This window comes from Rhipicephalus microplus, unplaced genomic scaffold, assembly GCF_043290135.1.
Source record: "Rhipicephalus microplus isolate Deutch F79 unplaced genomic scaffold, USDA_Rmic scaffold_250, whole genome shotgun sequence".
Lineage (NCBI taxonomy): Eukaryota > Metazoa > Arthropoda > Arachnida > Ixodida > Ixodidae > Rhipicephalus > Rhipicephalus microplus.
The window spans coordinates 211,250-238,000 of NW_027464821.1; the positions used below are offsets into that span (position 1 = coordinate 211,250).

The window sequence follows — 26,751 nt, forward strand, 5'->3', positions numbered from 1 at the left end:
TATCTTCTGATGTTGGTGAGAGTGGAGCACGATTGTCTCCGTGGCGCAATTGGCTAGCGCGATCGGCTGTTAACTGAAAGGTTGGAGGTTTGATCCCTCCTGGGATTGGTGTGTTGCTTTTCATTCTTTGGGCTGATAGCTTTGAAGATATGTTCTGAAGGTGGTAAGAGTGGAGCACGACTGTCTTTGTGGCGCAATTGGCTAGCGCGATCGGCTGTTAACCGAAAGGTTGAAGTTTCGAGCCCTCACGGTGGTGGTGCGGCGCTTTTTTTTCTTTGGGCTGATAGCTTTGAAGATATGTTCTGATGGTGGTGAGAGTGGAGCAGGACTGTCTCCGTGGCGCAATTGGCTAGCGCGATCGGCTGTTAACCGAAAGGTTGGAGGTTCGAGCCCACCCGGCGGTGGTGCAGCGCTTTTTTTTCTTTGCGCTAATAGCTTTGAAGATATGTTCTGATGGTGGTGAGAGTGGAGCACGACTGCCTCCGTGGCGCAATTAGCTGGCGCGATCGGCTGTTAACCGAAACGTTGGAGGTTCGAGCCCACCCGGTGGAGGTGCGGCGCTTTTTTTTCTTTGCGCTGATAGCTCTGAAGATATGTTCTGATGGTGGTGAGAGTGAATAAGGACTGTCTCCGTGGCGCAATTGGCTAGCGTGGTCGGTTGTTAACCTAAATGTTGGAGTTTCGAGCCCACCCGGTGGTGGTGCGGCGCTTTTTTTTCTTTGGTCTGATAGCTTTGAAGATATGTTCTGATGGTGATGACAGTGGAGCAGGACTGTCTCCGTGGCGCAATTGGCTAGCGCGATCGGCTGTTAACCGATAGGTTGGAGTTTCGAGCCCTCCCGGGAGCGGTGTGTTGCTTTTTTCTTTGCGCTGATAGCTTTGACATATGTTCTGATGGTGGTGAGAGTGGAGAACGACTGTCTCCGTGGCGCGATTGGCTAGTGCGATCGGCTGTTAACCGAAAGGTTGGAGGTTCGAGCCCACGCGGTGGTGGTGCGGCGCTTTTTTTCTTTGGGCTGATAGCTTTGAAGGTATGTTCTGATGGTGGTGAAAGTGGAGCAGGACTGTCTCCGTGGTGCAATTGGCTAGCGCGATCGGCTGTTAACCAAAAAATTGGAGGTTCGAGCCCACCCGGTGGTGGTGCGGCGCTTTTTTTTCTTTGGGCTGATAGCTTTGAAGATATGTTCTGATGGTGGTGAGTGTGGAGAAGGACTGTCTTTGTGGCGCAAATGGCTACCGTGGTGGGCTGGTAACCGAAAGGTTGGAGTTTCGAGTTCACCCGGTGGTGGTGCGGCACTTTTTTTTCTTTGGGCTGATAGGTTTGAAGATATGTTCTGATGGTGGTGAGAGTGGAGCACGACTGTCTCCGTGGCGCGATTGGCTAGCGCGATCGGCTGTTAACCGAAAGGTTGGAGGTTTGAGCCCACCCGGAGACGGTGGGCGCTTTTTTTTCTTCGCGCTATTAGCTTTGAAGATATGTTCTGATGGTGGTGAGAGTGGAGCACGACTCTCTCCGTGGCGCAATTGGCTAGCGCGATCGGCTGTCAACCGAAATGTGGGAGGTTCGAGCCCACCCGGTGGTGGTGCGGCGCTTTTTTTTCTTTGGGCTGATAGCTCTGAAGAAATGTTCTGACGGTGGTGAGAGTGGAGCACGACTGTCTCCGTGGCGCAATTGGATAGCGCGATCGGCTGTTAACCGAAAGGCTGATAGCTTTTAAACTATGTTCTGATGGTGGTGAGAGTGGAGCACGATTGTCTCCGTGGCGCAATTGGCTAGCGCGATCGGCTGTTGACCGAAAGTTTGGAGGTTTGAGCCCACCCGGGGACGGTGTGTCGCTTTTTTTTCTTTGCGCTGATAGCTTTGAAGTTATGTTCTTATGGTGGTGAGAGTGGAGCACGGCTGTCTTCGTGGCGCGATTGGCTAGCGCGATCAGCTGTTAACCAAAATGTTGGAGGTTCGAGCCCACCCGGTGGTGGTGCGGCGCTTTTTTTCTTTAGGCTGATAGCTTTCAAAATATGTTCTGATGTTGGTGAGAGTGGAGCACGATTGTCTCCGTGGCGCAATTGGCTAGCGCGATCGGCTGTTAACTGAAAGGTTGGAGGTTTGAGCCCTCCTGGGATTGGTGTGTTGCTTTTCATTCTTTGGGCTGATAGCTTTGAAGATATGTTCTGAAGGTGGTGAGAGTGGAGCACGACTGTCTTTGTGGCGCAATTGGCTAGCGCGATCGGCTGTTAACCGAAAGGTTGAAGTTTCGAGCCCCCGCGGTGGTGGTGCGGCGCTTTTTTTTCTTTGGGCTGATAGCTTTGAAGATATGTTCTGATGGTGGTGAGAGTGAATCAGGACTGTCTCCGTGGCGCACTTGGCTAGCGCGGTCGGTTGTTAACCTAAATGTTGGAGTTTCGATCCCACCCGGTGGTGGTGCGGCGCTTTTTTTTTTCTTTGGTCTGATAGCTTTGAAGATATGTTCTCATGGTGGTGACAGTGGAGCAGGACTGTCTCCGTGGCGCAATTGGCTAGCGCTATCGGCTGTTAACCGATAGGTTGGAGTTTCGAGCCCTCCCGGGAGCGGTGTGTTGCTTTTTTCTTTGCGCTGATAGCTTTGACATATGTTCTGATGGTGGTGAGAGTGGAGAACGACTGTCTCCGTGGCGCGATTGGCTAGCGCGATCGGCTGTTAACCGAAAGGTTGGAGGTTCGAGCCCACGCGGTGGTGGTGCGGCGCTTTTTTTCTTTGGGCTGATAGCTTTGAAGGTATGTTCTGATGGTGGTGAAAGTGGAGCAGGACTGTCTCCGTGGCGCAATTGGCTAGCGCGATCGGCTGTTAACCAAAAAATTGGAGGTTAGAGCCCACACGGTGGTGGTGCGGCGCTTTTTTTTCTTTGGGCTGATAGCTTTGAAGATATGTTCTGATGGTGGTGAGTGTGGAGAAGGACTGTCTTTGTGGCGCAATGGGCTACCGTGGTGGGCTGTTAACCGAAAGGTTGGAGTTTCGAGTTCACCCGGTGGTGGTGCGGCACTTTTTTTTCTTTGGGCTGATAGGTTTGAAGATATGTTCTGATGGTAGTGAGAGTGGAGCACGACTGTCTCCGTGGCGCAATTGGCTAGCGCGATCGGCTGTCAACCGAAAGGTGGGAGGTTCGAGCCCACCCGGCGGTGGTGCGGCGCTTTTTTTTCTTTGGGCTGATAGCTCTGAAGAAATGTTCTGACGGTGGTGAGAGTGGAGCACGACTGTCTCCGTGGCGCAATTGGCTGGCGCGATCGGCTGTTAACCGAAACGTTGGAGGTTCGAGCCCGCCCGGTGGAGGTGCGGCGCTTTTTTTTTCTTTGCGCTGATAGCTTTGAAGATATGTTCTGATGGTGGTGAGATTGAATCAGGACTGTCTCCGTGGCGACATTGGCTAGCGCGGTCGGTTGTTAACCTAAATGTTGGAGTTTCGAGCCCACCCGGTGGTGGTGCGGCGCTTTTTTTTCTTTGGTCTGATAGCTTTGAAGATATGTTCTGATGGTGGTGACAGTGGAGCAGGACTGTCTCCGTGGCGCAATTGGCTAGCGCGATCGGCTGTTAACCGATAGGTTGGAGTTTCGAGCCCTCCCGCGAGCGGTGTGTTGCTTTTTTCTTTGCGCTGATAGCTTTGACATATGTTCTGATGGTGGTGAGAGTGGAGAACGATTGTCTCCGTGGCGCGATTGGCTAGCGCGATCGGCTGTTAACCGAAAGGTTGGAGGTTCGAGCCCACGCGGTGGTGGTGCGGCGCTTTTTTTTCTTTGGGCTGATAGCTTTGAAGATATGTTCTGATGGTGGTGAGTGTGGAGAAGGACTGTCTTTGTGGCGCAATTGGCTACCGTGGTGGGCTGTTAACCGAAAGGTTGGAGTTTCGAGTTCACCCGGTGGTGGTGCGGCACTTTTTTTTCTTTGGGCTGATAGGTTTGAAGATATGTTCTGATGGTGGTGAGAGTGGAGCACGACTGTCTCCGTCGCGCGATTGGCTAGCGCGATCGGCTGTTAACCGAAAGGTTGGAGGTTTGAGCCCACCCGGAGACGGTGGGCGCTTTTTTTTCTTCGCGCTATTAGCTTTGAAGATATGTTCTGATGGTGGTGAGAGTGGAGCACGACTCTCTCCGTGGCGCAATTGGCTAGCGCGATCGGCTGTCAACCGAAAGGTGGGAGGTTCGAGCCCACCCGGTGGTGGTGCGGCGCTTTTTTTTCTTTGGGCTGATAGCTCTGAAGAAATGTTCTGACGGTGGTGAGAGTGGAGCACGACTGTCTCCGTGGCGCAATTGGCTAGCGCGATCGGCTGTTAACCGAAAAGTTATGGTTCGAGCCCACCCGGTGGTGGTGTGGCGCTTTTTTTTCTTTCGGCTGATAGCTTTGAAGATATGTTCTGATGGTGGTGAGAGTGGAGCAGGACTGTCTCCGAGGCGCAATTGGATAGCGCGATCGGCTGTTAACCGAAAGGTTGAAGATTCGAGCCCCCCCCGGTGATGGTGCGGCGCTTTTTTTGGGCTGATAGCTTTGAAGATATGTTCTGATGGTGGTGAGAGTGGAGCAGGACTGTCTCCGTGGCGCAATTGGCTAGCGCGATCGGCTGTTAACCGAAAGGTTGGAGTTCCGAGCCCACCCGGTGGTGTTGCGGCGCTTTTTTTTTCTTTGGGCTGATAGCTTTGAAGATATGTTCTGATGGTGGTGAGAGTGGAGCACGACTGTCTTTGTGGCGCAATTGGCTAGCGCGATCGGCTGTTAACCCATAGGTTGAAGTTTCGAGACCTCCCGGGAGTGGTGTGTTGCTTTTTTCTTTGCGCTGATAGCTTTGAAGATGTGTTCTGATGGTGGTGAGAGTGGAGCACGACTCTCTCCGTGGCACAATGGCTAGCGCGATCAGCTGTTAACCGAAAGGTTCGCTATCGAGCCCACGCGGTGGTGGTGCGGCGCTTTTTTTTGTTGGGCTGATAGCTTTGAAGTTATGTTCTGATGGTTGTGAGAGTGGAGCAGGAGTGTCTCCGTGGCGCAATTGGCTAGCGCGATCGGCTGTTAACCAAAAAATTGAAGGTTCGAGCCAACCCGGTGGTGGTGCGGCGCTTTTTTTTTCTTTGAGCTGATAGCTTTGAAGATATGTTCTGATGGTGGTGAGTGTGGAGCAGGACTGTCTCCGTGGCGCAATCGGCTAGCGCGATCATCTGTTAACCAAAATGATGGAGGTTCGAGCCCACCCGGTGGTGCTGCGGCGCTTTTTTTTTCTTTAGGCTGATAGCTTTTAAGAAAAGTTCTGATGGTGGTGAGAGTGGAGTACGACTGCCACCGTGGCGCAATTGGCTAGCGCGATCGGCTGTTAACTGAAAGGTTGGAGGTTCGAGCCCACCCGGTGGTGGTGCGGCGCTTTTTTTTCTTTAGGCTGATAGCTTTTAAGATAAGTTCTGATGGTGGTGAGAGTGGAGCACGACTGCCTCCGTGGCGCAATTGGCTAGCGCGATCGGCTGTTAACTGAAAGGTTGGGGGTTTGAGCCCTCCCGGGGACGGTGTGTCGCTTTTTTTTTCTTTGCGCTATTAGCTTTGAAGATATGTTCTGATGGTGGTGAGAGTGGAGCAGGACTGTCTTCGTGGCGCAATTGGCTAGCGCGATCGGCTGTTAACCGAAAAATTGGAGGTTTGAGCCCAGCCTGTGGTCGTGCGGCGCTTTTTTTTCTTTGGGCTGATATCTTTGAAGATATGTTCTGATGGTGGTGAGAGTGGAGCAGGACTGTCTCCGTGGCGCAATTGGCTAGCGCGATCGGCTGTTAACCGAAAGGTTGGAGGTTCGAGCCCACCCGGTGGTGGTGCGGCGCTTTTTTTCTTTGCACTAATAGCTTTGAAGATATGTTCTGATGGTGGTGAGAGTGGAGCACGACTGTCTCCGTGGCGCAATGGGCTGGCGCGATCGGCTGTTAACCGAAACGTTGGAGGTTCGAGCCCACCCGGTGGAGGTGCGGCGCTTTTTTTCTCTGCGCTGATAGCTTTGAAGATGTGTTCTGATGGTGGTGAGAGTGGAGCACGACTGTCTCCGTGGCGCGATTGGCTAGCGCGATCGGTTGTTAACCGAAAGGTTGGAGTTTCGAGCCCACCCGGTGGTGGTGTGGCACTTTTATTTCTTTGGGCTGATAGGTTTGAAGATAAGTTCTGATGGTGGTGAGAGTGGAGCAGGACTGTCTCCGTGGCGCAATTGCCTAGCGCGATCGGCTGTTAACCGAAAGGTTGGAGGTTCGAGCCCACCCGGTGGTGGTGAGGCGCTTTTTTTTTCTTTGCGCTAATAGCTTTGAAGATATGTTCTGATGGTGGTGAGAGTGGAGCACGACTGTCTCCGTGGCGCAATTGGCTGGCGCGATCGGCTGTTAACCGAAACGTTGGAGGTTCGAGCCCACCCGGTGGAGGTGTGTTGCTTTTCATTCTTTGGGCTGATAGGTTTGAAGATATGTTCTCATGGTGGTGAGAGTGGAGCAGGACTGTCTCCGTGGCGCAATTGGCTAGCGCGATCGGCTGTTAATCGAAAGGTTGGAGGTTTGAGCCCACCCGGAGACGGTGTGTCGCTTTTTTTTCTTTGCACTATTAGCTTTGAAGATATGTTCTGATGGTGGTGAGTGTGGAGCACGACTGTCTTTGTGGCGCAATTGGCTAGCGCGATCGGCTGTTAACCGAAAGATTGAAGTTTCGAGCCCACCCGGTGGTGGTGCGGCGCTTTTTTTTCTTTGGGCTGATAGCTTTGAAGATATGTTCTGATGGTGGTGAGAGTGGAGCAGGACTGTCTCCGTGGCGCAATTGGCTAGCGCGATCGGCTGTTAACCGAAAAATTGGAGGTTTGAGCCCAGCCTGTGGTCGTGCGGCGCTTTTTTTTCTTTGGGCTGATAGCTTTGAAGATATGTTCTGATGGTGGTGAGAGTGGAGCAGGACTGTCTCCGTGGCGCAATTGGCTAGCGCGATCGGCTGTTAACCGAAAGGTTGGAGGTTCGAGCCCACCCGGTGGTGGTGCGGCGCTTTTTTTTCTTTGCGCTAATAGCTTTGAAGATATGTTCTGATGGTGGTGAGAGTGGAGCACGACTGTCTCCGTGGCAGCATTGGCTGGCGCGATCGGCTGTTAACCGAAACGTTGGAGGTTCGAGCCCACCCGGTGGAGGTGTGGCGCTTTTTTTCTCTGCGCTGATAGCTTTGAAGATATGTTCTGATGGTGGTGAGAGTGAATCAGGACTGTCTCCGTGGCGCAAATGGCTAGCGCGATCGGCTGTTAACCGAAAAGTTAGAGGTTCGAGCCCTCCCGGGATTGGTGTGTTGCTTTTTTCTTCGCGCTATTAGCTTTGAAGATATGTTCTGATGGTGGTGAGAGTGGAGCACGACTGTCTTTGTGGCGCAATTGGCTAGCGCGATCGGCTGTTGACCCATAGGTTGAAGTTTCGAGACCTCCCGGGAGTGGTGTGTTGCTTTTTTCTTTGCGCTGATAGCTTTGAAGATGTGTTCTGATGGTGGTGAGAGTGGAGCACGACTCTCTCCGTGGCACAATTGGCTAGCGCGATCAGCTGTTAACCGAAAGGTTCGCTATCGAGCCCACGCGGTGGTGGTGCGGCGCTTTTTTTTGTTGGGCTGATAGCTTTGAAGTTATGTTCTGATGGTTGTGAGAGTGGAGCAGGAGTGTCTCCGTGGCGCAATTGGCTAGCGCGATCGGCTGTTAACCAAAAAATTGAAGGTTCGAGCCAACCCGGTGGTGGTGCGGCGCTTTGTTTTCTTTGAGCTGATAGCTTTGAAGATATGTTCTGATGGTGGTGAGTGTGGAGCAGGACTGTCTCCGTGGCGCAATCGGCTAGCGCGATCATCTGTTAACCAAAATGATGGAGGTTCGAGCCCACCCGGTGGTGCTGCGGCGCTTTTTTTTTCTTTAGGCTGATAGCTTTTAAGAAAAGTTCTGATGGTGGTGAGAGTGGAGTACGACTGCCACCGTGGCGCAATTGGCTAGCGCGATTGGCTGTTAACTGAAAGGTTGGAGGTTCGAGCCCACCCGGTGGTGGTGCGGCGCTTTTTTTTCTTTAGGCTGATAGCTTTTAAGATAAGTTCTGATGGTGGTGAGAGTGGAGCACGACTGCCTCCGTGGCGCAATTGGCTAGCGCGATCGGCTGTTAACTGAAAGGTTGGGGGTTTGAGCCCTCCCGGGGACGGTGTGTCGCTTTTTTTTTCTTTGCGCTATTAGCTTTGAAGATATGTTCTGATGGTGGTGAGAGTGGAGCACGACTGTCTTTGTGGCGCAATTGGCTAGCGCGATCGGCTGTTAACCGAAAGGTTGAAGTTTCGAGCCCACCCGGTGGTGGTGCGGCGCTTTTTTTTCTTTGGGCTGATAGCTTTGAAGATATGTTCTGATGGTGGTGAGAGTGGAGCAGGACTGTCTTCGTGGCGCAATTGGCTAGCGCGATCGGCTGTTAACCGAAAAATTGGAGGTTTGAGCCCAGCCTGTGGTCGTGCGGCGCTTTTTTTTCTTTGGGCTGATATCTTTGAAGATATGTTCTGATGGTGGTGAGAGTGGAGCAGGACTGTCTCCGTGGCGCAATTGGCTAGCGCGATCGGCTGTTAACCGAAAGGTTGGAGGTTCGAGCCCACCCGGTGGTGGTGCGGCGCTTTTTTTCTTTGCACTAATAGCTTTGAAGATATGTTCTGATGGTGGTGAGAGTGGAGCACGACTGTCTCCGTGGCGCAATTGGCTGGCGCGATCGGCTGTTAACCGAAACGTTGGAGGTTCGAGCCCACCCGGTGGAGGTGCGGCGCTTTTTTTCTCTGCGCTGATAGCTTTGAAGATGTGTTCTGATGGTGGTGAGAGTGGAGCACGACTGTCTCCGTGGCGCGATTGGCTAGCGCGATCGGTTGTTAACCGAAAGGTTGGAGTTTCGAGCCCACCCGGTGGTGGTGTGGCACTTTTATTTCTTTGGGCTGATAGGTTTGAAGATAAGTTCTGATGGTGGTGAGAGTGGAGCACGACTGTCTCCGTGGCGCGATTGGCTAGCGCGATCGGCTGTTAACCGAAAGGTTGGAGGTTTGAGCCCACCCGGAGACGGTGGGTCTCTTTTTTTTTCTTCGCGCTATTAGCTTTGAAGATATGTTCTGATGGTGGTGAGAGTAGAGCACGACTCTCTCCGTGGCGCAATTGGCTAGCGCGATCGGCTGTCAACCGAAAGGTGGGAGGTTCGAGCCCAAGCGCTGGTGGTGCGGCGCTTTTTTTCTTTGGGCTGATAGCTTTGAAGTTATGTTCTGATGGTGGTGAGAGTGGAGCAGGACTGTCTCCGTGGCGCAATTGGCCAGCGCGATCGGCTGTTAACCAAAAAATTGGTGTTTCGAGCCCTCCCAGGAGTGGTGTGTTGCTTTTTTCTTTGCGCTGATAGCTTTGAAGATAAGTTCTGATGGTGGTGAAAGTGGGGCACGACTGTCTCCGTGGCGCAATTGGCTAGCAAGATCGGCTGTTAACCGAATGGTTGGAGGTTCGAGCCCACCCCGTGGTGCTGCGGCGCTTTTTTTGGGCTGATAGCTCTGAAGAAATGTTCTGACGGTGGTGAGAGTGGAGCAGGACTGTCTCCGTGGCGCAAATGGCTAGCGCGATCGGCTGTTAACCGAAATGTTGGAGGTTTGAGCCCTCCCGGGATTGGTGTGTTGCTTTTTTCTTCGCGCTATTAGCTTTGAAGATATGTTCTGATGGTGGTGAGAGTGGAGCACGACTGTCTTTGTGGCGCAATTGGCTAGCGCGATCGGCTGTTAACCGATAGGTTGAAGTTTCGAGCCCTCCCGGGAGTGGTGTGTTGCTTTTTATTTTGCGCTGATAGCTTTGAAGATGTGTTCTGATGGTGGTGAGAGTGGAGCACGACTCTCTCCGTGGCGCAATTGGCTAGCGCGATCAGCTGTTAACCGAAAGGTTCGAGATCGAGCCCACGCGATGGTGCTGCGGCGCTTTTTTTTTAGGCTGATAGCTTTTAGGAAAAGTTCTGATGGTGGTGAGAGTGGAGCACGACTGCCACCGTGGCGCAATTGGCTAGCGTGATCGGCTGTTAACTGAAAGGTTGGAGGTTCGAGCCCACCCGGTGGTGCTGCGGCGCTTTTTTTTCTTTAGGCTGATAGCTTTTAAGATAAGTTCTGATGGTGGTGAGAGTAGAGCACGACTGCCTCCGTGGCGCAATTGGCTAGCGCGATCGGCTGTTAACTGAAAGGATGGAGGTTTGAGCCCTCCCGGAGACGGTGTGTCGCTTTTATTTTCTTTGCTATATTAGCTTTGAAGATATGTTCTGATGGTGGTGAGAGTGGAGCACGACTGTCTTTGTGGCGCAATTGGCTAGCGCGATCGGCTGTTAACCGAAAGGTTGAAGTTTCGAGCCCACCTGGTGGTGGTGCGGCGCTTTTTCTACTTTGGGCTGATAGCTTTGAAGATATGTTCTGATGGTGGTGAGAGTGGAGCAGGACTGTCTCCGTGGCGGAATTGGCTAGCGCGATCGGCTGTTAACCGAAAAATTGGAGGTTTGAGCCCAGCCTGTGGTCGTGCGGCGCCTTTTTTTCTTTGGGCTGATAGCTTTGAAGATATGTTCTGATGGTGGTGAGAGTGGAGCAGGACTGTCTCCGTGGCGCAATTGGCTAGCGCGATCGGCTGTCAACCGAAAGGTTGGAGGTTCGAGCCCACCCGGTGGTGGTGCGGCGCTTTTTTTTCTTTGCGCTAATAGCTTTGAAGATATGTTCTGATGGTGGTGAGAGTGGAGCACGACTGTCTCCATGGCGCAATTGGCTGGCGCGATCGGCTGTTAACCGAAACGTTGGAGGTTCGAGCCCACCCGGTGGAGGTGCGGCGCTTTTTTTTCTCTGCGCTGATAGCTTTGAAGATATGTTCGGATGGTGGTGAGAGTGAATCAGGACTGTCTCCGTGGCGCAATTGGCTAGCGCGATCGGTTGTTAACCGAAAGGTTGGAGGTTTGAGCCCACCCGGTGGTGGTGCGGCGCTGTTTTTTCTTTGGGCTGATATCTTTGAAGATATGTTCTGATGGTGGTGAGTGTGGAGAAGGACTGTCTTTGTGGCGCAATTGGCTACCGTGGTGGGCTGTTACTCGAAAGGTTGGAGTTTCGAGCCCACCCGGTGTTGGTGCGGCACTTTTTTTTCTTTGGGCTGATAGGTTTGAAGATATGTTCTCATGGTGATGAGAGTGGAGCACGACTGTCTCCGTGGCGCGATTGGCTAGCGCGATCGGCTGTTAACCGAAAGGTTGGAGGTTTGAGCCCACCCGGAGACGGTGGGTCGCTTTTTTTTTCTTCGCGCTATTAGCTTTAAAGATATGTTCTGATGGTGGTGAGAGTGGAGCACGACTCTCTCCGTGGCGCAATTGGCTAGCGCGATCGGCTGTCAACCGAAAGGTGGGAGGTTCGAGCCCACCCGGTGGTGGTGCGGCGCTTTTTTTTCTTTGGGCTGATAGCTCTGAAGAAATGTTCTGACGGTGGTGAGAGTGGAGCACGACTGTCTCCGTGGCGCAAATGGCTAGCGCGATCGGCTGTTAACCGAAAGGTTGGAGGTTCGAGCCCACCCGGTGGTGGTGTGTTGCTTTTTTCTTTGCGCTGATAGCTTTGAAGATATGTTCTGATGGTGGTGAGAGTGGAGCAGGACTGTCTCAGTGGCGCAATTGGCTAGCGCGATCGGCAGTCAACCGAAAAGTTCGAGGTTCGAGCCCACTCGGTGGTGGTGCGGCGCTTTTTTTTCTTTCGGCTGATAGCTTTGAAAATATGTTCTGATGGTGGTGAGAGTGGAGCAGGACTTTCTCCGTGGCGCAATTGGCTAGCGCGATCGGCTGTTAACCGAAAGGTTGAAGATTCGAGCCCCCCCCGTTGATGGTGTGGCGCTTTTTTTTAGGCTGATAGCTTTGAAGATATGTTCTGATGGTGGTGAAAGTGGAGCAGGACTGTCTCCGTGGCGCAATTGGCTAGCGCGATCGGCTGTTAACCAATAGGTTGGAGGTTCGAGCCCTCCCGGGAGTGGTGTGTTGCTTTTCATTCTTTGGGTTGATAGCTTTGAAGATATGTTCTGATGGCGGTGAGAGTGGAGCAGGACTGTCTCCGTGGCGCAATTGGCTAGCGCGATCGGCTGTTAACCGAAAAATTGGAGGTTTGAGCCAAGCCTGTGGTCGTGCGGCGCTTTTTTTTCTTTGGGCTGATAGCTTTGAAGATATGTTCTGATGGTGGTGAGAGTGGAGCAGGACTGTCTCCGTGGCGCAATTGGCTAGCGCGATCGGCTGTTAACCGAAAGGTTGGAGGTTCGAGCCCACCCGGTGGTGGTGCGGCGCTTTTTTTTCTTTGCGCTAAAAGCTTTTAAGATATGTTCTGATGGTGGTGAGAGTGGAGCACGACTGTCTCCGTGGCGCAATTGGCTGGCGCGATCGGCTGTTAACCGAAACGTTGGAGGTTCGAGCCCACCCGGTGGAGGTGCGGCGCTTCTTTTTCCCTGCGCTGATAGCTTTGAAGATATGTTCTGATGGTGGTGAGAGTGAATCAGGACTGTCTCCGTGGCGCAATTGGCTAGCGCGATCGGTTGTTAACCTAAATGTTGGAGTTTCGAGCCCACCCGGTGGTGGTGCGGCGCTTTTTTTTTCTTTGGTCTGATAGCTTCGAAGATATGTTCTGATGGTGGTGACAGTGGAGCAGGACTGTCTCGGTGGCGCAATTGGCTAGCGCGATCGGCTGTTAACCGATAGGTTGGAGTTTCGAGCCCTCCCGGGAGCAGTGTGTTGCTTTTTTCTTTGCGCTGATAGCTTTGACATATGTTCTGATGGTGGTGAGAGTGGAGAACGACTGTCTCCGTGGCGCGATTGGCTGGCGCGATCGGCTGTTAACCGAAAGGTTGGAGGTTCGAGCCCACGCGGTGGTGGTGCGGCGCTTTTTTTCTTTGGGCTGATAGCTTTGAAGGTATGTTCTGATGGTGGTGAAAGTGGAGCAGGACTGTCTCCATGGCGCAATTGGCTAGCGCGATCGGCTGTTAACCAAAAAATTGGAGGTTCGAGCCCACCCGGTGGTGGTGCGGCGCTGTTTTTTCTTTGGGCTGATAGCTTTGAAGATATGTTCTGATGGTGGTGAGTGTGGAGAAGGACTGTCTTTGTGGCGCAATTGGCTACCGTGGTGGGCTGTTAACCGAAAGGTTGGAGTTTCGAGCCCACCCGGTGGTGGTGCGGCACTTTTTTTTCTTTGGGCTGATAGGTTTGAAGATATGTTCTGATGGTGGTGAGAGTGGAGCACGACTGTCTCCGTGGCGCGATTGGCTAGCGCGATCGGCTGTTAACCGAAAGGTTGGAGGTTTGAACCCACCCGGAGACGGTGGGTCGCTTTTTTTTCTTCGCGCTATTAGCTTTGAAGATATGTTCTGATGGTGGTGAGAGTGGAGCACGACTCTCTCCGTGGCGCAATTGGCTAGCGCGATCGGCTGTCAACCAAAAGGTGGGAGGTTCGAGCCCACCCGGTGGTGGTGCGGCGCTTTTTTTTCTTTGGGCTGATAGGTTTGAAGATATGTTCTGATGGTGGTGAGAGTGGAGCACGACTGTCTCCGTGGCGCGATTGGCTAGCGCGATCGGCTGTTAACCGAAAGGTTGGAGGTTCGAGCCCACCCGGTGGTGGTGTGTTGCTTTTTTTTTGCGCTGATAGCTTTGAAGATATGTTCTGATGGTGGTGAGAGTGGAGCAGGACTGTCTCCGTGGCGCAATTGCCTAGCGCGATCGGCTGTTAACCGAAAGGTTGAAGATTCGAGCCCCCCCGTTGATGGTGTGGCGCTTTTTTGGGCTGATAGCTTTGAATATATGTTCTGATGGTGGTGAAAGTGGAGCAGGACTGTCTCCGTGGCGCAATCGGCTAGCGCGATCGGCTGTTAACCGATAGGTTGGAGGTTCGAGCCCTTTCGGGAGTGGTGTGTTGCTTTTCATTCTTTGGGCTGATAGCTTTGAAGATATGTTCTGATGGTGGTGAGAGTGGAGCAGGACTGTCTCCGTGGCGCAATTGGCTAGCGCGATCGGCTGTTAACCGAAAGGTTGGAGGTTTGAGCCCACCCGGAGACGGTGTGTCGCTTTTTTTTTCTTTGCGCTATTAGCTTTGAAGATATGTTCTGATGGTGGTGAGAGTGGAGCACGACTGTGTTTGTGGCGCAATTGGCTAGCGCGATCGGCTGTCAACCAAAAGGTTGGAGGTTCGAGCCCACCCGGTGGGGGTGTGGCGCTTGTTTTTTTTGGGCTGATAGCTTTGAAGATATGTTCTGATGGTGGTGAGAGTGGAGCAGGACTGTCTCCGTGGCGCAATTGGCTAGCGCGATCGGCTGTGTACCGAAAGGTTGTAGTTTCGAGCCCACCCGGTGGTGGTGCGGCGCTTGTTTTTCTTTGGACTGATAGCTTTTAAGATATGTTCTGATGGTGGTGAGAGTGGTGCACGACTTTCTCCGTGGCGCGATTGGCTAGCGCGATCGGCTGTTAACTGAAAGGTTGGAGGTTCGAGCCCTCCCGGGAGTGGTGTGTCGCTTTTTTTGTTTGCGCTGATAGCTTTGAAGATATGTTCTGATGGTGGTGAGAGTGGAGCACGACTCTCTCCGTGGCGCAATTGGCTAGCGCGATCGGCTGTCAACCAAAAGGTGGGAGGTTCGAGCCCACCCGGTGGTGGTGCGGCGCTTTTTTTTCTTCGGGCTGATAGCTTTGAAGATATGTTCTGATGGTGGTGAAAGTGGAGCAGGACTGTCTCCGTGGCGCAATTGGCTAGCGCGATCGGCTGTTAACCGATAGGTTGGAGGTTCGAGCCCTTTCGGGAGTGGTGTGTTGCTTTTCATTCTTTGGGCTGATAGCTTTGAAGATATGTTCTGATGGTGGTGAGAGTGGAGCAGGACTGTCTCCGTGGCGCAATTGGCTAGCGCGATCGGCTGTTAACCGAAAGGTTGGAGGTTTGAGCCCACCCGGAGACGGTGTGTCGCTTTTTTTTCTTTGCGCTATTAGCTTTGAAGATATGTTCTGATGGTGGTGAGAGTGGAGCAGGACTGTCTCCGTGGCGCAATTGGCTAGCGTGATCTGCTGTTAACCGAAAGGTTGAAGATTCGAGCCCCCCCGGTGATGGTGTGGCGCTTTTTTTTGGGCTGATAGCTTTGAAGATATGTTCTGATGGTGGTGAAAGTGGAGAAATACTGTCTCCGTGGCGCAATTGCCTAGCGCGATCGGCTGTTAACCGAAAGGTTGGAGGTTCGAGCCCACCCGGTGGTGGTGCGGCGCTTTTTTTTTCTTTGCGCTAATAGCTTTGAAGATATGTTCTGATGGTCGTAAGAGTGGAGCACGACTGTCTCCGTGGCGCAATTGGCTGGCGCGATCGGCTGTTAACCGAAACGTTGGAGGTTCGAGCCCACCCGGTGGAGGTGTGTTGCTTTTCATTCTTTGGGCTGATAGGTTTGAAGATATGTTCTCATGGTGGTGAGAGTGGAGCAGGACTGTCTCCGTGGCGCAATTGGCTAGCGCGATCGGCTGTTAATCGAAAGGTTGGAGGTTTGAGCCCACCCGGAGACGGTGTGTCGCTTTTTTTTCTTTGCGCTATTAGCTTTGAAGATATGTTCTGATGGTGGTGAGTGTGGAGCACGACTGTCTTTGTGGCGCAATTGGCTAGCGCGATCGGCTGTTAACCGAAAGGTTGAAGTTTCGAGCCCACCCGGTGGTGGTGCGGCGCTTTTTTTTCTTTGGGCTGATAGCTTTGAAGATATGTTCTGATGGTGATGAGAGTGGAGCAGGACTGTCTCCGTGGCGCAATTGGCTAGCGCGATCGGCTGTTAACCGAAAAATTGGAGGTTTGAGCCCAGCCTGTGGTCGTGCGGCGCTTTTTTTTCTTTGGGCTGATAGCTTTGAAGATATGTTCTGATGGTGGTGAGAGTGGAGCAGGACTGTCTCCGTGGCGCAATTGGCTAGCGCGATCGGCTGTTAACCGAAAGGTTGGAGGTTCGAGCCCACCCGGTGGTGTTGCGGCGCTTTTTTTTCTTTGCGCTAATAGCTTTGAAGATATGTTCTGATGGTGGTGAGAGTGGAGCACGACTGTCTCCGTGGCACCATTGGCTGGCGCGATCGGCTGTTAACCGAAACGTTGGAGGTTCGAGCCCACCCGGTGGAGGTGTGGCGCTTTTTTTCTCTGCGCTGATAGCTTTGAAGATATGTTCTGATGGTGGTGAGAGTGAATCAGGACTGTCTCCGTGGCGCAATTGGCTAGCGCGATCGGTTGTTAACCTAAATGTTGGAGTTTCGAGCCCACCCGGTGGTGGTGCGGCGCTTTTTTTTCTTTGGTCTGATAGCTTCGAAGATATGTTCTGATGGTGGTGACAGTGGAGCAGGACTGTCTCGGTGGCGCAATTGGCTAGCGCGATCGGCTGTTAACCGATAGGTTGGAGTTTCGAGCCCTCCCGGGAGTGGTGTGTTGCTTTTTTCTTTGCGCTGTTAGCTTTGACATATGTTCTGATGGTGGTGAGAGTGGAGAACGACTGTCTCCGTGGCGCGATTGGCTGACGCGATCGGCTGTTAACCGAAAGGTTAGAGGTTTGAGCCCACCCGGAGACGGTGGGTCGCTTTTTTTTTTCTTCGCGCTATTAGCATTAAAGATATGTTCTGATGGTGGTGAGAGGGGAGCACGACTCTCTCCGTGGCGCAATTGGCTAGCGCGATCGGCTGTCAACCGAAAGGTGGGAGGTTCGAGCCCACCCGGTGGTGGTGCGGCGCTTTTTTTTGGGCTGATAGCTCTGAAGAAATGTTCTGACGGTGGTGAGAGTGAAGCACGACTGTCTCCGTGGCGCAAATGGCTAGCGCGAACGGCTGTTAACCGAAAGGTTGGAGGTTCGAGCCCACCCGGTGGTGGTGCGGTGCTTTTTTTTCTTTCGGCTGATAGCTTTGAAGATATGTTCTGATGGTGGTGAGAGTGGAGCAGGACTGTCTCCGTGGCGCAATTGGCTAGCGCGATCGGCTGTTAACCGAAAGGTTGAAGATTCGAGCCCCCCCGGTGATGGTGTGGCGCTTTTTTTTTGGGCTGATAGCTTTGAAGATATGTTCTGTTGGTGGTGAAAGTGGAGCAGGACTGTCTCCGTGGCGCAATTGGCTAGCGCGATCGGCTGTTAACCGATAGGTTGGAGGTTCGAGCCCTCCCGGGAGTGGTGTGTTGCTTTTCATTCTTTGGGCTGATAGCTTTGAAGATATGTTCTCATGGTGGTGAGAGTGGAGAAGGACTGTCTCCGTGGCGCAATTGGCTGCCGCGATCGGCTGTTAATCGAGAGGTTGGAGGTTTGAGCCCACCCGGAGACGGTGTGTCGCTTTTTTTTCTCTTCGCATTAGCTTTGAAGATATGTTCTGATGGTGGTGAGTGTGGAGCACGACTGTCTTTGTGGCGCAATTGGCTAGCGCGATCGGCTGTTAACCGAAAGGTTGAAGTTTTGAGCCCACCCGGTGGTGGTGCGGCGCTTTTTTTTCTTTGGGCTGATAGCTTTGAAGATATGTTCTGATGGTGGTGAGAGTGGAGCAGGACTGTCTCCGTGGCGCAATTGGCTAGAGCGATCGGCTGTTAACCGAAAAATTGGAGGTTTGAGCCCAGCCTGTGGTCGTGCGGCGCTTTTTTTTCTTTGGGCTGATAGCTTTGAAGATATGTTCTGATGGTGGTGAGAGTGGAGCAGGACTGTCTCCGTGGCGCAATTGGCTAGCGCGATCGGCTGTTAACCGAAAGGTTGGAGGTTCGAGCCCACCCGGTGGTGGTGCGGCGCTTTTTTTTCTTTGCGCTAATAGCTTTGAAGATATGTTCTGATGGTGGTAAGAGTGGAGCACGACTGTCTCCGTGGCGCAATTGGCTGGCGCGATCGGCTGTTAACCGAAACGTTGGAGGTTCGAGCCCACCCGGTGGAGGTGCGGCGCTTTTTTTTCTCTGCGCTGATAGCTTTGAAGATATGTTCTGATGGTGGTGAGAGTGAATCAGGACTGTCTCCGTGGCGCAATTGGCTAGCGCGATCGGTTGTTAACCTAAATGTTGGAGTTTCGAGCCCACCCGGTGGTGGTGCGGCGCTTTTTTTTCTTTGGTCTGATAGCTTCGAAGATATGTTCTGACGGTGGTGACAGTGGAGCAGGACTGTCTCGGTGGCGCAATTGGCTAGCGCGATCGGCTGTTAACCGAAAGGTTGAAGATTCGAGCCCCCCCGGTGATGGTGTGGCGCTTTTTTTTGGGCTGATAGCTTTGAAGATATGTTCTGATGGTGGTGAAAGTGGAGCAGGACTGTCTCCGTGGCGCAATTGGCTAGCGCGATCGGCTGTTAACCGATAGGTTGGAGGTTCGAGCCCTCCCGGGAGTGGTGTGTTGCTTTTCATTCTTTGGGCTGATAGCTTTGAAGATATGTTCTCATGGTGGTGAGAGTGGAGCAGGACTGTCTCCGTGGCGCAATTGGCTAGCGCGATCGGCTGTTAATCGAAAAGTTGGAGGTTTGAGCCCACCCGGAGACGGTGTGTCGCTTTTTTTTCTTTGCGCTATTAGCTTTGAAGATATGTTCTGATGGTGGTGAGTGTGGAGCACGACTGTCTTTGTGGCGCAATTGGCTAGCGCGATCGGCTGTTAACCGAAAGGTTGAAGTTTCGAGCCCACCCGGTGGTGGTGCGGCGCTTTTTTTTCTTTGGGCTGATAGCTTTGAAGATATGTTCTGATGGTGGTGAGAGTGGAGCAGGACTGTCTCCGTGGCGCAATTGGCTAGAGCGATCGGCTGTTAACCGAAAAATTGGAGGTTTGAGCCCAGCCTGTGGTCGTGCGGCGCTTTTTTTTCTTTGGGCTGATAGCTTTGAAGATATGTTCTGATGGTGGTGAGAGTGGAGCAGGACTGTCTCCGTGGCGCAATTGGCTAGCGCGATCGGCTGTTAACCGAAAGGTTGGAGGTTCGAGCCCACCCGGTGGTGGTGCGGCGCTTTTTTTTCTTTGCGCTAATAGCTTTGAAGATATGTTCTGATGGTGGTAAGAGTGGAGCACGACTGTCTCCGTGGCGCAATTGGCTGGCGCGATCGGCTGTTAACCGAAACGTTGGAGGTTCGAGCCCACCCGGTGGAGGTGCGGCGCTTTTTTTTCTCTGCGCTGATAGCTTTGAAGATATGTTCTGATGGTGGTGAGAGTGAATCAGGACTGTCTCCGTGGCGCAATTGGCTAGCGCGATCGGTTGTTAACCTAAATGTTGGAGTTTCGAGCCCACCCGGTGGTGGTGCGGCGCTTTTTTTTCTTTGGTCTGATAGCTTCGAAGATATGTTCTGACGGTGGTGACAGTGGAGCAGGACTGTCTCGGTGGCGCAATTGGCTAGCGCGATCGGCTGTTAACCGAAAGGTTGAAGATTCGAGCCCCCCCGGTGATGGTGTGGCGCTTTTTTTTGGGCTGATAGCTTTGAAGATATGTTCTGATGGTGGTGAAAGTGGAGCAGGACTGTCTCCGTGGCGCAATTGGCTAGCGCGATCGGCTGTTAACCGATAGGTTGGAGGTTCGAGCCCTCCCGGGAGTGGTGTGTTGCTTTTCATTCTTTGGGCTGATAGCTTTGAAGATATGTTCTGATGGTGGTGAGTGTGGAGCACGACTGTCTTTGTGGCGCAATTGGCTAGCGCGATCGGCTGTTAACCGAAAGGTTGAAGTTTCGAGCCCACCCGGTGGTGGTGCGGCGCTTTTTTTTCTTTGGGCTGATAGCTTTGAAGATATGTTCTGATGGTGGTGAGAGTGGAGCAGGACTGTCTCCGTGGCGCAATTGGCTAGCGCGATCGGCTGTTAACCGAAAAATTGGAGGTTTGAGCCCAGCCTGTGGTCGTGCGGCGCTTTTTTTTCTTTGGGCTGATAGCTTTGAAGATATGTTCTGATGGTGGTGAGAGTGGAGCAGGACTGTCTCCGTGGCGCAATTGGCTAGCGCGATCGGCTGTTAACCGAAAGGTTGGAGGTTCGAGCCCACCCGGTGGTGGTGCGGCGCTTTTTTTTCTTTGTGCTAATAGCTTTGAAGATATGTTCTGATGGTGGTGAGAGTGGAGCACGACTGTCTCCGTGGCGCAATTGGTTGGCGCGATCGGCTGTTAACCGAAACGTTGGAGGTTCGAGCCCACCCGGTGGAGGTGCGGCGCTTTTTTTTCTCTGCGCTGATAGCTTTGAAGATATGTTCTGATGGTGGTGAGAGTGAATCAGGACTTTTTCCGTGGTTCAATTGACTAGCTGAATCGGCTGTTAACCGAAAGGTTGGAGTTTCGAGCCCTCGCGGGAGTGGTGTGTTGCTTTTTTTTTGCGCTGATAGCTTTGAAGATATGTTTTGATGGTGGTGAGTGTGGAGCACGACTGTCTCCGTGGCGCAATTGGCTAGCGCGATCGGCTGTTAACCGAAAGGTTGAAGATTCGAGCCCCCCGGTGATGGTATGGCGCTTTTTTTTGGGCTGATAGCTTTGAAGATATGTTCTGATGGTGGTGAAAGTGGGGCAGGACTGTCTCCGTGGCGCAATTGGCTAGCGCGATCAGCTGTTAACCGATAGGTTGGAGGTTCGAGCCCACCAGGAGACGGTGTGTCGCTTTTTTTTTCTTTGCGCTATTAGCTTTGAAGATATGTTCTGATGGTGGTGAGTGTGGAGCACGACTGTCTTTGTGGCGCAATTGGCTAGCGCGATCGGCTGTTAACCGAAAGGTTGAAGTTTCGAGCCCACCCGGTGGTGGTGCGGCGCTTTTTTTTCTTTGGGCTGATAGCTTTGAAGATGTGTTCTGATGGTGGTGAGAGTGGAGCAGGACTGTCTCCGTGGCGCAATTGGCTAGCGCGATCGGCTGTTAACCAAAAAATTGGAGGTTTGAGCCCAGCCTGTGGTCGTGCGGCGCTTTTTTTCTTTGGGCTGATAGCTTTGAAGATATGTTCTGATGGTGGTGAGAGTGGAGCAGGACTGTCTCCGTGGCGCATTTGGCTAGCGCGATCGGCTGTTAACCGAAAGGTTGGAGGTTCGAGCCCACCCGGTGGTGGTGCGGCGCTTTTTTTTCTTTGCGCTAATAGCTTTGAAGATATGTTCTGATGGTGGTGAGAGTGGAGCACGACTGTCTCCGTGGCGCAATTGGCTGGCGCGATCGGCTGTTAACCGAAACGTTGGAGGTTCGAGCCCACCCGGTGGAGGTGCGGCACTTTTTTTTCTCTGCGCTGATAGCTTTGAAGATATGTTCTGATGGTGGTGAGAGTGAATCAGGACTGTCTCCGTGGCGCAATTGGCTAGCGCGATCGGTTGTTAACCTAAATGTTGGAGTTTCGAGCCCACCCGGTGGTGGTGCGGCGCTTTTTTTTCTTTGGTCTGATAGCTTCGAAGATATGTTCTGATGGTGGTGACAGTGGAGCAGGACTGTATCGGTGGCGCAATTGGCTAGCGCGATCGGCTGTTAACCGATAGGTTGGAGTTTCGAGCCCTCCCGGGAGCGGTGTGTTGCTTTTTTCTTTGCGCTGATAGCTTTGACATATGTTCTGATGGTGGTGAGAGTGGAGAACGACTGTCTTCGTGGCGCGATTGGCTGGCGCGATCGGCTGTTAACCGAAAGGTTGGAGGTTTGAGCCCACGCGGTGGTGGTGCGGCGCTTTTTTTCTTTGGGCTGATAGCTTTGAAGGTATGTTCTGATGGTGGTGAAAGTGGAGCAGGACTGTCTCCATGGCGCAATTGGCTAGCGCGATCGGCTGTTAACCAAAAAATTGGAGGTTCGAGTCCTTCCGGTGGTGGTGCGGCGCTGTTTTTTCTTTGGGCTGATAGCTTTGAAGATATGTTCTGATGGTGGTGAGTGTGGAGAAGGACTGTCTTTGTGGCGCAATTGGCTACCGTGGTGGGCTGTCAACCGAAAGGTTGGAGTTTCGAGCCCACCCGGTGGTGGTGCGGCACTTTTTTTTCTTTGGGCTGATAGGTTTGAAGATATGTTCTGATGGTGGTGAGAGTGGAGCACGACTGTCTCCGTGGCGCGATTGGCTAGCGCGATCGGCTGTTAACCGAAAGGTTGGAGGTTTGAGCCCACCCGGAGACGGTGGGTCGCTTTTTTTTCTTCGCGCTATTAGCTTTGAAGATATGTTCTGATGGTGGTGAGAGTGGAGCACGACTCTCTCCGTGGCGCGATTGGCTAGCGCGATCGGCTGTCAACCAAAAGGTGGGAGGTTCGAGCCCACCCGGTGGTGGTGCGGCGCTTTTTTTTCTTCGGGCTATTAGCTTTGAAGATATGTTCTGATGGTGGTGAGTGTGGAGCACGACTGTCTTTGTGGCGCAATTGGCTAGCGCGATCGGCTGTTAACCGAAAGGTTGAAGTTTCGAGCCCACCCGGTGGTGGTGCGGCGCTTTTTTTTCTTTGGGCTGATAGCTTTGAAGATATGTTCTGATGGTGATGAGAGTGGAGCAGGACTGTCTCCGTGGCGCAATTGGCTAGCGCGATCGGCTGTTAACCGAAAAATTGGAGGTTTGAGCCCAGCCTGTGGTCGTGCGGCGCTTTTTTTTCTTTGGGCTGATAGCTTTGAAGATATGTTCTGATGGTGGTGAGAGTGGAGCAGGACTGTCTCCGTGGCGCAATTGGCTAGCGCGATCGGCTGTTAACCGAAAGGTTGGAGGTTCGAGCCCACCCGGTGGTGTTGCGGCGCTTTTTTTTCTTTGCGCTAATAGCTTTGAAGATATGTTCTGATGGTGGTGAGAGTGGAGCACGACTGTCTCCGTGGCACCATTGGCTGGCGCGATCGGCTGTTAACCGAAACGTTGGAGGTTCGAGCCCACCCGGTGGAGGTGTGGCGCTTTTTTTCTCTGCGCTGATAGCTTTGAAGATATGTTCTGATGGTGGTGAGAGTGAATCAGGACTGTCTCCGTGGCGCAATTGGCTAGCGCGATCGGTTGTTAACCTAAATGTTGGAGTTTCGAGCCCACCCGGTGGTGGTGCGGCGCTTTTTTTTCTTTGGTCTGATAGCTTCGAAGATATGTTCTGATGGTGGTGACAGTGGAGCAGGACTGTCTCGGTGGCGCAATTGGCTAGCGCGATCGGCTGTTAACCGATAGGTTGGAGTTTCGAGCCCTCCCGGGAGTGGTGTGTTGCTTTTTTCTTTGCGCTGTTAGCTTTGACATATGTTCTGATGGTGGTGAGAGTGGAGAACGACTGTCTCCGTGGCGCGATTGGCTGACGCGATCGGCTGTTAACCGAAAGGTTAGAGGTTTGAGCCCACCCGGAGACGGTGGGTCGCTTTTTTTTTTTCTTCGCGCTATTAGCATTAAAGATATGTTCTGATGGTGTGAGAGGGGAGCACGACTCTCTCCGTGGCGCAATTGGCTAGCGCGATCGGCTGTCAACCGAAAGGTGGGAGGTTCGAGCCCACCCGGTGGTGGTGCGGCGCTTTTTTTTGGGCTGATAGCTCTGAAGAAATGTTCTGACGGTGGTGAGAGTGAAGCACGACTGTCTCCGTGGCGCAAATGGCTAGCGCGAACGGCTGTTAACCGAAAGGTTGGAGGTTCGAGCCCACCCGGTGGTGGTGCGGTGCTTTTTTTTCTTTCGGCTGATAGCTTTGAAGATATGTTCTGATGGTGGTGAGAGTGGAGCAGGACTGTCTCCGTGGCGCAATTGGCTAGCGCGATCGGCTGTTAACCGAAAGGTTGAGATTCGAGCCCCCCCGGTGATGGTGTGGCGCTTTTTTTTTTGGGCTGATAGCTTTGAAGATATGTTCTGTTGGTGGTGAAAGTGGAGCAGGACTGTCTCCGTGGCGCAATTGGCTAGCGCGATCGGCTGTTAACCGATAGGTTGGAGGTTCGAGCCCTCCCGGGAGTGGTGTGTTGCTTTTCATTCTTTGGGCTGATAGCTTTGAAGATATGTTCTCATGGTGGTGAGAGTGGAGAAGGACTGTCTCCGTGGCGCAATTGGCTGCCGCGATCGGCTGTTAATCGAGAGGTTGGAGGTTTGAGCCCACCCGGAGACGGTGTGTCGCTTTTTTTTTCTCTTCGCGCATTAGCTTTGAAGATATGTTCTGATGGTGGTGAGTGTGGAGCACGACTGTCTTTGTGGCGCAATTGGCTAGCGCGATCGGCTGTTAACCGAAAGGTTGAAGTTTTGAGCCCACCCGGTGGTGGTGCGGGCGCTTTTTTTTCTTTGGGCTGATAGCTTTGAAGATATGTTCTGATGGTGGTGAGAGTGGAGCAGGACTGTCTCCGTGGCGCAATTGGCTAGAGCGATCGGCTGTTAACCGAAAAATTGGAGGTTTGAGCCCAGCCTGTGGTCGTGCGGCGCTTTTTTTTCTTTGGGCTGATAGCTTTGAAGATATGTTCTGATGGTGGTGAGAGTGGAGCAGGACTGTCTCCGTGGCGCAATTGGCTAGCGCGATCGGCTGTTAACCGAAAGGTTGGAGGTTCGAGCCCACCGGTGGTGGTGCGGCGCTTTTTTTTCTTTGCGCTAATAGCTTTGAAGATATGTTCTGATGGTGGTAAGAGTGGAGCACGACTGTCTCCGTGGCGCAATTGGCTGGCGCGATCGGCTGTTAACCGAAACGTTGGAGGTTCGAGCCCACCCGGTGGAGGTGCGGCGCTTTTTTTTTCTCTGCGCTGATAGCTTTGAAGATATGTTCTGATGGTGGTGAGAGTGAATCAGGACTGTCTCCGTGGCGCAATTGGCTAGCGCGATCGGTTGTTAACCTAAATGTTGGAGTTTCGAGCCCACCCGGTGGTGGTGCGGCGCTTTTTTTTCTTTGGTCTGATAGCTTCGAAGATATGTTCTGACGGTGGTGACAGTGGAGCAGGACTGTCTCGGTGGCGCAATTGGCTAGCGCGATCGGCTGTTAACCGAAAGGTTGAAGATTCGAGCCCCCCCGGTGATGGTGTGGCGCTTTTTTTTGGGCTGATAGCTTTGAAGATATGTTCTGATGGTGGTGAAAGTGGAGCAGGACTGTCTCCGTGGCGCAATTGGCTAGCGCGATCGGCTGTTAACCGATAGGTTGGAGGTTCGAGCCCTCCCGGGAGTGGTGTGTTGCTTTTCATTCTTTGGGCTGATAGCTTTGAAGATATGTTCTCATGGTGGTGAGAGTGGAGCAGGACTGTCTCCGTGCGCAATTGGCTAGCGCGATCGGCTGTTAATCGAAAAGTTGGAGGTTTGAGCCCACCCGGAGGACGGTGTGTCGCTTTTTTTTCTTTGCGCTATTAGCTTTGAAGATATGTTCTGATGGTGGTGAGTGTGGAGCACGACTGTCTTTGTGGCGCAATTGGCTAGCGCGATCGGCTGTTAACCGAAAGGTTGAAGTTTCGAGCCCACCCGGTGGTGGTGCGGGCGCTTTTTTTTCTTTGGGCTGATAGCTTTGAAGATATGTTCTGATGGTGGTGAGAGTGAGCAGGACTGTCTCCGTGGCGCAATTGGCTAGAGCGATCGGCTGTTAACCGAAAAATTGGAGGTTTGAGCCCAGCCTGTGGTCGTGCGGCGCTTTTTTTTCTTTGGGCTGATAGCTTTGAAGATATGTTCTGATGGTGGTGAGAGTGGAGCAGGACTGTCTCCGTGGCGCAATTGGCTAGCGCGATCGGCTGTTAACCGAAAGGTTGGAGGTTCGAGCCCACCCGGTGGTGGTGCGGCGCTTTTTTTTCTTTGCGCTAATAGCTTTGAAGATATGTTCTGATGGTGGTAAGAGTGGAGCACGACTGTCTCCGTGGCGCAATTGGCTGGCGCGATCGGCTGTTAACCGAAACGTTGGAGGTTCGAGCCCACCCGGTGGAGGTGCGGCGCTTTTTTTTCTCTGCGCTGATAGCTTTGAAGATATGTTCTGATGGTGGTGAGAGTGAATCAGGACTGTCTCCGTGGCGCAATTGGCTAGCGCGATCGGTTGTTAACCTAAATGTTGGAGTTTCGAGCCCACCGGTGGTGGTGCGGCGCTTTTTTTTCTTTGGTCTGATAGCTTCGAAGATATGTTCTGACGGTGGTGACAGTGGAGCAGGACTGTCTCGGTGGCGCAATTGGCTAGCGCGATCGGCTGTTAACCGAAAGGTTGAAGATTCGAGCCCCCCCCGGTGATGGTGTGGCGCTTTTTTTTGGGCTGATAGCTTTGAAGATATGTTCTGATGGTGGTGAAAGTGGAGCAGGACTGTCTCCGTGGCGCAATTGGCTAGCGCGATCGGCTGTTAACCCGATAGGTTGAGGTTCGAGCCCTCCCGGGAGTGGTGTGTTGCTTTTCATTCTTTGGGCTGATAGCTTTGAAGATATGTTCTGATGGTGGTGAGTGTGGAGCACGACTGTCTTTGTGGCGCAATTGGCTAGCGCGATCGGCTGTTAACCGAAAGGTTGAAGTTTCGAGCCCACCCGGTGGTGGTGCGGCGCTTTTTTTTCTTTGGGCTGATAGCTTTGAAGATATGTTCTGATGGTGGTGAGAGTGGAGCAGGACTGTCTCCGTGGCGCAATTGGCTAGCGCGATCGGCTGTTAACCGAAAAATTGGAGGTTTGAGCCCAGCCTGTGGTCGTGCGGCGCTTTTTTTCTTTGGGCTGATAGCTTTGAAGATATGTTCTGATGGTGGTGAGAGTGGAGCAGGACTGTCTCCGTGGCGCAATTCGCTAGCGCGATCGGCTGTTAATCGAAAGGTTGGAGGTTCGAGCCCACCCGGTGGTGGTGCGGCGCTTTTTTTTCTTTGTGCTAATAGCTTTGAAGATATGTTCTGATGGTGGTGAGAGTGGAGCACGGACTGTCTCCGTGGCGCAATTGGTTGGCGCGATCGGCTGTTAACCGAAACGTTGGAGGTTCGAGCCCACCCGGTGGAGGTGCGGCGC

General features: G+C 52.8%; 5 non-coding genes across 5 annotated transcripts; all 5 read left to right on the plus strand.

The window, feature by feature from the left end:
• Positions 1-17,080: 17,080 nt before the first annotated feature.
• On the plus strand, positions 17,081-17,157 carry TRNAN-GUU (transfer RNA asparagine (anticodon GUU)). Its single transcript has one exon. It is a non-coding gene; the product is annotated as a tRNA-Asn (tRNA).
• Positions 17,158-18,259: 1,102 nt separating this feature from the next.
• TRNAN-GUU (transfer RNA asparagine (anticodon GUU)) lies at positions 18,260-18,336 on the plus strand. Its single transcript has one exon. It is a non-coding gene; the product is annotated as a tRNA-Asn (tRNA).
• Positions 18,337-19,439: 1,103 nt separating this feature from the next.
• TRNAN-GUU (transfer RNA asparagine (anticodon GUU)) lies at positions 19,440-19,516 on the plus strand. Its single transcript has one exon. It is a non-coding gene; the product is annotated as a tRNA-Asn (tRNA).
• Positions 19,517-23,710: 4,194 nt separating this feature from the next.
• TRNAN-GUU (transfer RNA asparagine (anticodon GUU)) lies at positions 23,711-23,787 on the plus strand. Its single transcript has one exon. It is a non-coding gene; the product is annotated as a tRNA-Asn (tRNA).
• Positions 23,788-24,893: 1,106 nt separating this feature from the next.
• On the plus strand, positions 24,894-24,970 carry TRNAN-GUU (transfer RNA asparagine (anticodon GUU)). The gene has a single exon. It is a non-coding gene; the product is annotated as a tRNA-Asn (tRNA).
• The last annotated feature ends 1,781 nt before the right edge of the window (positions 24,971-26,751 follow it).